Below are 12807 nucleotides of genomic sequence, written 5' to 3' on the forward strand. Positions count from 1 at the left end.
AAGCAATGAGGCTGCAGGCAAGGGTCTCCTTCACATCAAAGGGCTTCTCTGGGAGCTGGCGATAAAGTTGTCTTCTGAGGTAGCTAGGAGGCCTCTCCATTAGTCTATGCCTTTGGGGACAAGGTCTGGGTCTACCTGTTTTTATCTGGGCTGGTGCTCTGGGCAAAGAATAAATGCCACTGAGTTAATTCTCGAAACACTGGTCTGGAAGAATGGTTAGGAAAGAGGCATGGCATTTACGGAGGGAACTTTTGGGATAGACATTTAGCCATCTTGTTTGGACGCTTGTACTTCTATGTTCTATGTGGTAGTTATTATTTGCCCCCACTTCTCAGACTAGGAAACTGAGGCCTGCAAAGATTAAGAGATTTTTCTCCAGGTCTCACAGTTTGTGAGTCGCACAGCTAGGAGTCAAATCTTCATTGGTTTGTCTCCAAAGTTTAAGTTCTTCCCATTATGTCCCTCTCTCTGTGCACCCCTCACCCTGAGCAAACGAAAAGGTCAGGTTGCCGCCTTCTCTTGGGAGAAAGAATCTGTCTGCTTATCCTGGGTAAGTTCCACAGAGAGGACACAGGACTATACCTGTTCAAAGCTGCAAGGCAAAGACAGACCAGGAGTTCTGTAAAGGCTACCTTCTTATAGGGTCAAGAGTGAGTGGGGCATCTGGACGACCAGTCTTGTGTTCTAGGGTCATGGGAACTTCCAGAGGTGCTGTGGCATCTCGGGGCAGGGGCGCTAACCAGACCACCAAAGCAATGATATCATGTGCTCACCTGACCCCTGCTCGCACTGCTCCTGCTGGCTTGGGGGCCCACAAACCCAAGGATACTGCCAGTGTGTCCTGGGAGGAGATTTTGACATGACGGCTAGAAAAGGCCTCAGAAATATTTAGCTGGACTTTTGATTACTAACTCTTATCAGTGGGCTCATTCACCTGAGTTTCTCAACTCCTCTAACCCTCAATTCATTTTCTCACCCGATAAAGTACCCAGACCTTTGCAGGGCCACCTTGTTCATTTTTTTTCCCATACTCACAGTCTAAGATTAGGCCTTATACAGCTAAGAGCATAAGCTCTGGAGCCAGATTCCTAGCTGACTGCAACTCTTCTTACATGTTGTGTGATTTTTATAAGTGATTTTTGTCTCAGTTTCTCCATCTGTCATATGGGGATAATAATTGTGCCAGCTTCATAGCCTCTCTCACTGTGCTTTCATCTCCACTGTGTAAAATGGGGATAATACCACATACCTTGTTCAGTTGTGATGGGGGATAAATGGCGTGTTTGTAAATCATAAAGCACAGTTCCTGGCACACCAGGGATGCCCCCCAAATTGTAGCTAATAATAATAGCTAATACTTATTGAGGATTTATTTTGCACCAGGTGCCATATTAAGTTATCTCCATGCTTATCTCATGTATTCCTCTCCATGATCCCTTGCAATAAAATTACTACTTTTCTTTTTTTTTTACAGATGAAGAAGCCGAGGCTCAACATGTTACATGGTTGCTAAATGTTACACCCTTTTAAAACAATGCGTGAAGGGGAGACTGTGTCTGTTTGCTCCTGAGTGCATCCCTAGCTTTGTATACCTGGTAATAGGCCCATGATTGATAGAGTCAAAATGGAAACTATTATCATTATTGTGGTGCCAGCAACCAAACTGGATATGATTTGTGGCCAATGTGGGATTGGATGTTTGAGCTTGAGAATGTGTTGCTAGGAGTGTGATATGGGCAGTGAGGGAGGCTGGCACTGGGCCGTGGCCACTGCAGGAGCACAGAGCAGGGGAAGAGAAGAAGCCATCTTTCCTCCCCAGGCTCTGGGGCTGGAGGCAGAGCCCTGGGCCACAGGTGCCTGTGGTGTCCCCCATGACACCCTGATGGATGGGATCTGACAGAGTACCCTAGTTCCTCCAAGCATAGGGAATCCAACTGCCAGCCAGCTGGTGACAGAGTCCAGGTGAACTGCAGGCCTTAGGCAAAGACAGATACTGTGCAATGGATGCGTCCTCCCTGGGGACTCTCCTCCCTGGGAAGTTCTGTTAAAGAGAGGACAGTGTGGAGCAGAGAGCCAGCAAGACCTAGCTCACAGAGGCTACCTGCTCAGGGCAGCTCTGACTGCAGTGGCCATGGTCAGTCAGGATCGGATCAGGAGGCCCCCATCAACTCTCTCCCCTTAGCAAGCTCAGGAGGGTGAGGAAACCACTGGAGGTGGAGACTGCTTGGTTGTCTGAATAGAACACTAAAGATAAGGAAGGCTATTCTGCCTTTGGGTCTGTTCCCTTATCCCAACCCCACCCCACTGTAATACAATTGCCCACTTCTTCTAGTACTGGAGGGGCCTTAGAGATGTCAGGTCTAACATGTTCATCAGATGCCAACAGTTGATTTGTGTGAATTAGACATAGCACTCTCTCTGAGTTGACACACTTCTTTGGGCTTGGCCAGCAGATGATGATGCTTTTGTGAAACTGAGAAAAACGCCCTGTCTTGGGGGTTGCAGCCCTGTGCTAGGATGCAGGCTTGTGGAATGGAGAATGAGTGGGTGGGGCTTCAGCCTCCTCCAATCCCCTTCGAAAGTCTAAGTCCTCGGCATGGTCTGCAAGTAATCTGACAGCTGTTAGGTTTCAACAACTACCATTCTCCCCTCCTGCCCACCTTGTGGCCATGCTGGGCCCTTTGGTGCTCCTTGCTGCCTTAGATCCTCTTGCATTGGTGGCTCACTTTTTATTCTTAATGGGCTAACTTCCACTCACCCTATTTGTCTCAATGTAAATGTGACTTGATCAGGGTAGCCTTCTCTGACATCCAGGATTGGAACAGAATCTCATCATACAGTCTTTTGACAAAGAGTCATTCTATGTAGTTGTCATTAATTACTTGTGCATCTACCCCTTTCCCAACCCACTTGTGGACTATAAGCTCCATGAGGGCTGGGACTATTTTGTTTACCACTGTATTTTTAGCACCTGGAACAGTGCTCGGTACATGGTAGGCACTCAATGAATAAATATTTGTGGCCTCACTGAAAGACCTTTCTCTGATTTATTCTCCTACAGGAAGTTTTGGGGAAGCTTTAGCAACAGGACTTTCAAAAGGGCAGTACTGGCCATGGTGAAAATGCTCATCTAGGCAACTGGCATCTGATGCAGCTCTTCTCTCCATTCCTCCCTGCCCCAAAGGGCCCACAGACTCAGACTCCAAGCAGTAGCCTGCAAATTCTCCTATTTTCCCCATGATCTTTCACCTATTGCTCACTCACCAGTGATCTGGGGAGGAAGGTTCTGGCTGCCCATGCACTGGGCTCAGAAAAACACAGCATCAGCACTACCTTAACTTTTATTTTTAACCAACAATTGATCTAGCTTCCAGCAGATTTATTTTCAGTGTAGGGCCTGTGGGCCAGTGCTAATTTGCATGCCTGACTCTGCTTTTGGGAGCTGAACGTCTTAGGTGATTGTCCTGAGATGCAGGGACTCTCCCTGATCCCTTCTCGTTTCTCTCTTCCCACTGCAGAGCCAGAACTGAGGTGTCAACTGACCAAGAGCAAGATCCCAAGTGGAGAGGAAGAACCTCAGAAGCAAGAGCATGGGGAAGGGATAGGGACTGCCTCTGCCACAGGCACGGGCCAGGCCTGCAATTCCAACTACCCTCCCTGTGATCTGGACTGTGATCTTATCCTTTCTTCTAAATACATCATAAACTCAGCTTGTGCTTTTTTTGCTGTTGTTGTTTGTTTGTTTGTTTTTAACTTTATCCTTCAAATTAACACTTATTGAGCACTTATTTGGGTGAGTGCATGGTGCTACAAGCTGAGACTTGGGTGGGATGACAAATGGCAATCCTCAAAGTCATAATCTGGTATGAGAAAAAAGATTTCAAAACAGATATTTGTAACTGGTATAATAAGTCCAAAGGAAAAGTTTTGCACGAAGGTGCACAGGGAGAGAAGAGCTAGTTAATCTGCCTGAGACTTGGCAGGCAAGTCTTCATGGAAGGTGTGTTATTTGTACCGTGTCTCCTCAAGCCAAGACCTTGTAGAGATAGGGATGTTCCAGGCAGAGAGAACAGCACATGCAAACTATGGAGGCCAAAAGTTGGTTGATGAATTTGAGAAAGAGCCTCTTTAATAAGGCTGGAATGTAGAATGCATAACAGCAAGTGGTAAAAGATGAAGTGGGAAAGAAAGGCATTTTTGTCCATTTGAGAAGTTTACGGTCACCTCTGAATCTATACATTCTGCCTACCTCTCTAAATAGACCATAAGCCTTTCAGAGAGGCACCCTTGATGGGTGGCTGCTTCCTCATCCTTGCCTCACAGCTCCAGGCCCAGGTCATGTACCCAGTTGCCACAGGAGGAGCCCAGGCTTGTTTGGGCTGGGAGGCAGGGCCATCAGGGCCAGAATGTATGGATCCTCCCATGTGAAGCTTGAACGGAAGCATGTTGCAGCTCCTTCTAATTACAGGGAAGTGAGTGGGCCTCCCTCACGGTTAATTTGCTGTATGCCTTTATCGTCAGCAGAAGACAGATGACTCACAGAGGGTATTCCATATAGGCCTGCCAGTGATTGTCCTTATGACTTCATAAGCCTTTATGGCCCCCTCTGAGAAAGAGGTTTTATTTTTCTTCTTTTAATTCTCCATTTTTATCTAGTAAATAACCAACTTCCTGGGAGTAAGAGGAATGTCAAGTTCAGGATCTAGATGAGACAATCCCAACAAAATAGGCCATGACCATCAGAATTGAGACTGGGGTCAAAGGCAGAGGACAAGAGGGAATGAGGACCAGGTGACTCACCCAAAAGTACATGGAGTGAGTGGGTAATCCCCAATAGTGATTAATATAGATATCATCAAAATTTAAAGATGAATACATGTTTCTTTTCAGCAGATTTACTTCCCCAATGATGCTTGGCTTAGATTAATGATAATGTGAGTTTATGTTTCCAAAGTACACACAGCCTGCTCTGCTTGGAGGGCTGAGGAGAGTTGGTGGCAGTGGGTGGAAAGGAAGGAAACCTGCCCCAAAGAGTGCTGTGTGGGAGGAGAGCCACAACTACATTATATTTAATTAACATTTAGTTTCCACATGTGCAAGATGGGCAACAGGCAGATATTTGTTTAAACAGAATGTGAATGGAAGGTATTGCATTTCAGTGGTGTTCTGGAACTATCTCATGCTGGCTCACAAAAACTAACTGTTAAATTTTCAGGAATTTTGTGAGCTGTTTTATATCATGTTGATAGCTTAGAGTCAGCCACAGTGGGATTATTTACACGGAGGTAATTGGCAAACTATACAGAGCAGAGTCCCACCCTACTCCTTGCTGGTTGTTAACCATTTACCAGCACACCACTGTTGTAGAAAACCATACCACTAGAGTATTCAAACAGAGGGGAAGGACCACTTGGCAGGAAAAAATAGTACAAGCTAATATTTATCGATCACTTATTATACACCAGGCACGTTCTAAGCATTGTACATATATATACTCATGCATCCTCCCAATTCTCAAGGCTAAAACTGTACCCAAAAGGCTGAGACTTAGAGTCAGAGCCAGAAGAGATGATAAACTTGTATTCCCATTACATCGTTTTACTTAGGAGGAAACTGACAGCCAGAGAGGGGAGGGAAATGGTTTAGCCAAGGTCAGTGACCTACTGACTATTCTCCTGCTCCAATCTTCTGGCGTGCTATGCTCTAGCCCGAAGTCTAGGCAAGAGCTGAACCCTAAGGCTAGGAGCTGACCGAAGGAGGCAGCCCCAGGCTGGAGTCCATGGAATGAGCCCTGTTGTTCTGTGTCGTTTCTGCTGCCTCTGCTGCTTGATTGGATTTGACTGCTCCCTGGTGCCCCAGCTAGATCCTCTGCCATTGTCTGAGGATCCCAGTGGAAACAATTCAGACTTCAGTCTTTCAGCAAACTATCTAGAATAACAAGAAAAATACAAATAAAAATAAAAACCCAAGCTGGAGCTCTGCCTGTTAGCTCAGAGTTAGAGAGTGAGGAAGGAGATAGATAGGCTGAGACTTTCAAATGATCAGCCTGGAGAATTCATTGTTAACTACATAGGGGTTCGAGGTAAGCCCAGTATAGACTGGGGTTAGCGCTTACTTTAATGATTGCTGAAAAAGGTGTCCCGAGTCAAGGAAAAAAGACTCCAGATGAAAATCCCCTCAATTCTTAAATATATAGGTATATTCTAATGTAGACCGCATTCTAATATGGTAAACATTCCAATGTAGACGATAGGATCAGGAAGTCCCAGAGCTAAAAGGGCCTTCTAGGATGCTTTCCCTGCCTCAGGCTCGGCCAGCTAACTGTCTTCTGGAAAGCATGAGCATCTGAGTGCTTTTCTGCAGAGCAGGACGGTCCCAGGCAGGGACAATGGAATGCTTTCCTACAGCAGTGGGTGTTGCAGTGCTTTAAAGCAAAGACAGGGGTTCCAGTGCCAGTTGCCTGTGCCACCCTGCACAAATAAATTCACCTCTTTGCGGCCCAGTTTCCTAATCAATTAGAGGTTTCAGACTGTGTGGTCCCTTCCAGCTCTTACATTCTAAATCCTAAACAAAAGGAAATATTTCAAAGATGGAATTAATACACACACACACACACACACACACACACACTCAAATTGACAAATAGAGACAGCTTTCAAAGATCTCATTCAAATTATTGCTGGATTTGTCTATTAGTGAGACTTGTTTCTTTGCATGTGCTAATTGGTCTTGGCATTAATTAATCTGATTTCATTATATTCTCTTTAATTTGTCAAGATATCATTTTGTTATTGGGTGACAAAACACTTCGGAGGATTGTTAGAATTAGAATATATTTTCCCCCCTTTTAAAGTTACTGGAGAAAAGTCATTATCAATTAAGTTAATTTGCATACACATTAGGTTAATCGTTTTAGTTTAGCCAAATTTGTGGAAATTTACATAGCAAATTGACCCTCCACATTTTACTTAAACATATGTAGCACACAGAGTAGTGCATTTTGAGTTGCTAATGAAACTGAGGTTATTTTACACGCTTCTTTTAGTAAAAGAGGTCTAATTAGACCAAGTAATTTTTTATTTCATCCGTAATTGCAAAACAAATAAGCTTCTTGGCATTTTTTTTTCTAGCGGCAGCATCACACGGACAAGAACGTTAATAGGGAAGTCATGTTTTCCTAATTAAGCCCGGTTTGATTCCTGCTCACTGTTCCGGCGTCAGCCCTCTCCAGCCTTCTCCTAGGTACTCTTCTGCTTGAGTTGCTAAGCCTCCTGGTATACCTATTAATAGAAGACTCCCCCACATGGAGCCAACTGAATTAAAAAATGTAACTAGGAAGGCAGGGTGGGAATTTTGACAGATTTGTTTTTAATTTTTTTTTTTATGCCAGAGAAGAGAAAGTTGAATTCAAAAAGGGGTCTTGTTTCTCTCCATCAGGGGGAAAAAAAAAGAGAGAAAAATATCTTTTGTTCTCCCCCAGAAAAGAAGTTGGCATAACACATTGGTGGTGTTTCAAAAGTGACTCCAGGGGCCAGCTTGTTCAATGTTGGAAAATTGGCTGCCATCTCCCTCTCCAGGACTGTGGAGAGGTAGAGAGTTTACAGAAATGTAAGATAGTTGCAAAAAAATGGAATCCGGAATCTGAGGTTTTGCTGAAGGTAGAGGGAAAGTGACTTCTGGTCCTTTTCCTGGAGATGGTGGGGGCTAGAAGTGAGGGATGTTTTGGTTGGATGTTGGTATAGTTATGCAGAAGCTGTGTTCCTACTGTTTTCTCCTCAGACTACACCAAGGACACAGAAGAGCTTGATCCATTGTCTTATGCCGGATTTTTTTTTTCTTTTTTCTTTTTCTTTTTTCTTTTTACTTCTAACACAGAAGATTTTTCTGAATTATAGAGGAGTTGACTAGAATAGACAGGAGGTAAGAGTTGGGCAGATTGGGTCGGAACGGGGTTCTGTACCTTCAGCATGGAGTGGGGATCCAGTTCTGGGATCCAGTTCTGGCTCGAGATTGCAAAAAAGTAGCCACAATCTCTCACTCCTCACAGAGTCTCCATCCTTTGACATCTGACATTGCAGCTCTTCTCATCAAGAAGAGGAGTCTATTTCTGCTCTCTTTGAATCTGGGCTGTCCTATGACTTGCGTAGGCCAGTAGAATGCAACAGAAGTGATGAGTGCCAGTTCCAAGCCTAGTTCTCAAAATGCTTGCCTGCCTCTGTCTACTCTCTCGGAATTCCACTGCCACCCAGACCAGCCAGTTTGTGATGTGGTGGTGAGAGACACGTGACCCCGTTGTCTCCATTGCCCAGTCGACAGGCAATCCCCAGAAGCAGAGCTGCCTAGACGACCTGTAAGTAGCCCCAGATTGTAAGAGGGATACCAGTTGATCCCAGGCTAAATTTCCACAATTGTGAGCTACATAAATGGCTATTGCTTTTAGGCACTAAGTATTGGCGTGAATTTTTAAGTAGCAATAACTGATACAATCATTAACTAGTTGTGTATCCTTAGGAAAATTCCTCCTCATGTCTAAGCTTCAGCTTCCTAAATCTATAAAACCGGTTGGAATCGAAGGATCCCTAAATTTCTTTCCAGCTTTATAAAGCCCCCAAAGTACAATTTTGCTGTATCTAAGACAGCCTGACTTTTCACCAGAAGGGACTTCAGTTAAGGCATCCTAAGCTTTTACTGGGCATTAGCGCATGAGAGAAAATTAGTTTATCAGCTCTTCTCTAGATGAGAAGAGGATATAATACATGTAAGGAGGAAGAAAAGCATTTTCTGTTATGGGACAAGGAACAGTGGCAGGGAACAGTGTTGGGCCTCTAGAATGTGATATGGCAATGAGGTGATCTATGTGCATATGAAGTTCTTGAAGATGAAGTTACTTAACCCCCAGAGATCAGCATGCTTTGAATAACAATGAGTTTTTTTGACATTAGTTATACAGCGGGTTCTAGGTCCAGAACCTCATCAAGGCAGGGCAACTAGCCCATTGGCTACAAGCTCAGCCATAGATCCCAGAGGACCATGGCCAAGGGGCAATGTGGCCTGATGCAGGAAGGGCTCAGTTAACCTTTAAAATTTGATTTCTCAACTTAGTTTCATTGTCATACATACAAATGCCAGGTGCACACAAGACACTTGTGACATGCCCTAATTATGCACAATCCCTGGAGTGGTCTCTACTTTTTCCTTTACCATTCAAGAATACACTTAGTAGTGTAATAATTAAGAATGAGAAGTGCAGTGCTTAGTTTTTATAGTCAGGGCTTAGTATTTGTGAAATGAACAAATGGTCAATAAATAAACAGATGAATATTATTCTATGGATAAACTTGAATCTACTCATTTAATAAAATAATTTATTTGCAAATTTTAATTTTTAAATTATTTGGAGTGTATTGCTTCTGAAACATCTCAGCTGATAGAGAACTGTGGGCCAAAACATGCTTCTCTAGAAATATCTCCATTATAGGAATTTCACCTACTGAGTTGAGGCCCTGGGATATCAGTTCAGGTTCCAGACAGGTCTGAGTTTTCCCTGCTCTCTTTGATTTCTGAGAACTCAATGAGTTTCCACTGTCCTCAGGCTCTTTCTCTTCCACCAGCCCTTGCTGCCAAAGTCCCAGCATTCACTGTCCAAGTGGGACCGACTCACAGCAGAATCTGGCAGCTCCTCTCTGAGTTTCCCTGACGCTAAGGCAGAGAGGACAGACACACAATTGAGCACAGCCACTGTGGTGAAATGCCCGAGCTGGCAGGGCGAGGCACTGAATCTTGACATCAGAAGACCAGGCATAGGTAGGGAGTGACGGCAACAGGGTCCTGGGCCAGTTGGGAGTCCTGGGTGGCTGGGAGCAGGGGGACAGGGGAGAAAGTCAAGTTTTGTCTTAGTGCCCTCTCACCTTCCCTTTCAGCACCTCTCACCCACTGTATGGTCCTTTGCTCTCTCCTCCCCACGCCCCTAGGCTACCATGTTCCTACAGCATCTTGGTGCCACACCACTGGCTTATGATGTAATTAATGTTTCCTGTAACCGACTACATTATGGGAGTGAAAAGGCCACACTTCATTCATCTTTGTATCTACCTGGTGCCTAACAGACTGCCTTGTACATAGAATTTAATGCGTGTTAAAAGTAAGCGAGCCTTTTCTGAGTGGAGAGGGCTAACTAACATCCCAGAAGTCACACTCCATGGGTGCTACCTTCTCTGTGTAAATGCAGAGCTGTCCTTAGGTGGCAGAAAACTTACGTGAGGGGCAAATCCTAGAGCCAGGCAGGGAACAGACATGCGCGAACAAGTCGGTGCAACACACTAGTGATTGGAAGGACATGGACAATTGGAGAACATGTCTTCTGCCTAAGACATCTAGATCCACTTCTTTCAAAAACAGTTCATGTCTGAAGTCTGCCGTGTGTGACCACTACAGTAAGGTCAAACCTTACCTCTCCAGCTCCGGAAAAACAGTGATTTTGCCTAGAGTTTTCCTAGCTGTATGATATCCAGGCCAGGCATTTCAAATTGCTGTGCCTCAGTTTTCACACATGGAGAATGTGTGAGTGAATGACAAAATAATGTAGGTAAATGTACTTTATAAAATGTAAAAATTGTGATACGAAGGCAAGGTATTGCTGTTAGGGTTCTTATTAGAACCCTGTGTGGCTTCTCCTTTTAGGAACTACTTCTACCCTGATCTTATCATCAGTCAAGAGCCAGTCAGGGTTGGGTATGCCACCTCCCACCCTGTGGGTCCCACCTCTTGTCCCCTTGCTGATCCGGGAACTAAGTAGAAAATGGCATTTCTGAATGAGGCTGACAGTTCACTAGGCATGAAAACCCACCCAGTTGTGACTCAGAATTTTGGAGACACAGATAGAATTAAGGAAATGTTAATGTATTCGCATTGCTTTGCCTCCTGCCTACACAGGCATAAGCAGTAAGGAGGGAGGATGGGATGGGAAAGAGGACGGGGAGCTGGGGAGTTGTGTTGATGGGCTCTGGGTGTGGGGACTGGTGGTAACTGCAGGGTCCCAAGGCTGCCTGGCTACTGCAGCTGAACCCGAGGTCCTCAGGGGACAGGGAGGGATGTGCTGGCATCTGGTCTCTGCCAAGCGAGTTCGCTGCCTGGAATGCAGTATCAGCTCAAGCAAGGGGCTAGAGCAGAGGAGCCCTGGGGTGCATGTGTGTGCCCACACATGAGGATGGAAGGGCAGGGGGATGCAAGTTGGATAACCCAGAGCTGTCTGCCTTGGTGCTGTGGCTTGTCAATGGCAAACAGCCGTTTAGAATCAATGTCTTTTCCAAATGATTCCCCTGAATGTTGTATGTTTAATAAGATCTATCTGTCTATCAGTGCATTTATGCAGGGAGCTGGTTCCCCAGGGCACAGAAGCCAGTATGCCACCTCAGCATGGAATAATCCCCTGGGAAGCTGCCTCTTTTTCTCCCCCTTCTGCGAGAGGCTTCAGGATCGAGCCCTGAGGGGCTGGAATGAGTGGCTGCCAGATTGATGGGTGTATGTAAAAGTGCCCTGTATCACTGGCTCTGTTACTTCACTTTTCATTTCTGAATGCAAGTATCTGTTGTAGCTTTCGCCAAAAACCAAAAGGGTGCCATTGAGGATTGCCTGAAAGGTAAGAGTCACATAGTCCCATCTCTTAGCTCACAGGCTACCTGCCATCTAGGCCTGTGACCTCCATAAAAGCTCTCTTTTCCATCACTTAGCACCTGGCTGTGGGAAGTGCCCAGTACATGTCATTATCAAAAAGATGCTCTCCTTAATATCCAGCCAGACTCAGGCCAGCATGCTCTCTGTTCAATTCAACGATGGGGCCACTAGGGGGACCCCTAGGCACCGCTGGGAATCTGCTGTGACTGGACCTTTGGGTTCTAAGAATGAAGGATGCTCTAGAACTAGTGCAGGGGTGGCTTCTTTCTAAAGATGGAGGCATCAGGAAATGACATAGCATGCTTGCCCTAGGGAGATTTTATTTTATCCTTCCCTCTGTCTGAAAACTTTAGTATCATCCAACTGACCTCCCACAGGAAGGACCCAGTATAAGGGCAGTGGCCCCAAGAAAAGAAAAACCCTGTGAGGAGATCAGAAGCTGAGGGAGAGGAGCCCAACCAGGATCATTGGATGGGCTTTGATCAGTCCCAGGTGGGACCCCCTCCCTGCTTGAGGCGGCAGGCAAACCTTGTAGACATCACTTGCCAGGAAAGGACACACTGGTTCTCTCCTGCTTTCTCTGCCCTCTCCTCCCCTTCTTGGGCCTTGAATGTTTTAAATGCCGGTTTTCATGGTTTGATGGAGAATTTTACACTAATGCAGAGTATTACCTAGTTAATATGACTAGAATAGACAGTGATTTTACACGGTGAGGCTGTTGCCTCCTGAGCTAACAGTTTCATTACCAAGGGTCGGGCAGCCTGCTCTCCTGGAATCCGATGAGCTAAGGGCTATTGACAAATGGGCTTCCTGGGAGGTTGGAGAACAGGTGGAGGGAAAGTGCTGGGTTTATCCATTCATTCCCTTCAGTCATTCACTTACTTCTTAGTTTCTTCCTTTACTCAATGCCTGACTCATTCACGATTTTAAATTAAGTTCATTTATTTTATTCCTTCCTTCAACAAGCTTTTAGTGCAGGCCTGTGAGGTACCTGACTCAGTGGGAGGTCCATGGGTACGGAGATGCATAAGCCCATTCCCTGTTCTTTAGGCACTCACAGTCGTGTCAACAAAATGTTGCAAACTGCTAAGGACATCACAATAGGCTAAAAGTTAATCCAAAGCTCTGTGGAAC

This window comes from Pteropus alecto, unplaced genomic scaffold (assembly GCF_000325575.1).
Source record: "Pteropus alecto unplaced genomic scaffold, ASM32557v1 scaffold224, whole genome shotgun sequence".
Lineage (NCBI taxonomy): Eukaryota > Metazoa > Chordata > Mammalia > Chiroptera > Pteropodidae > Pteropus > Pteropus alecto.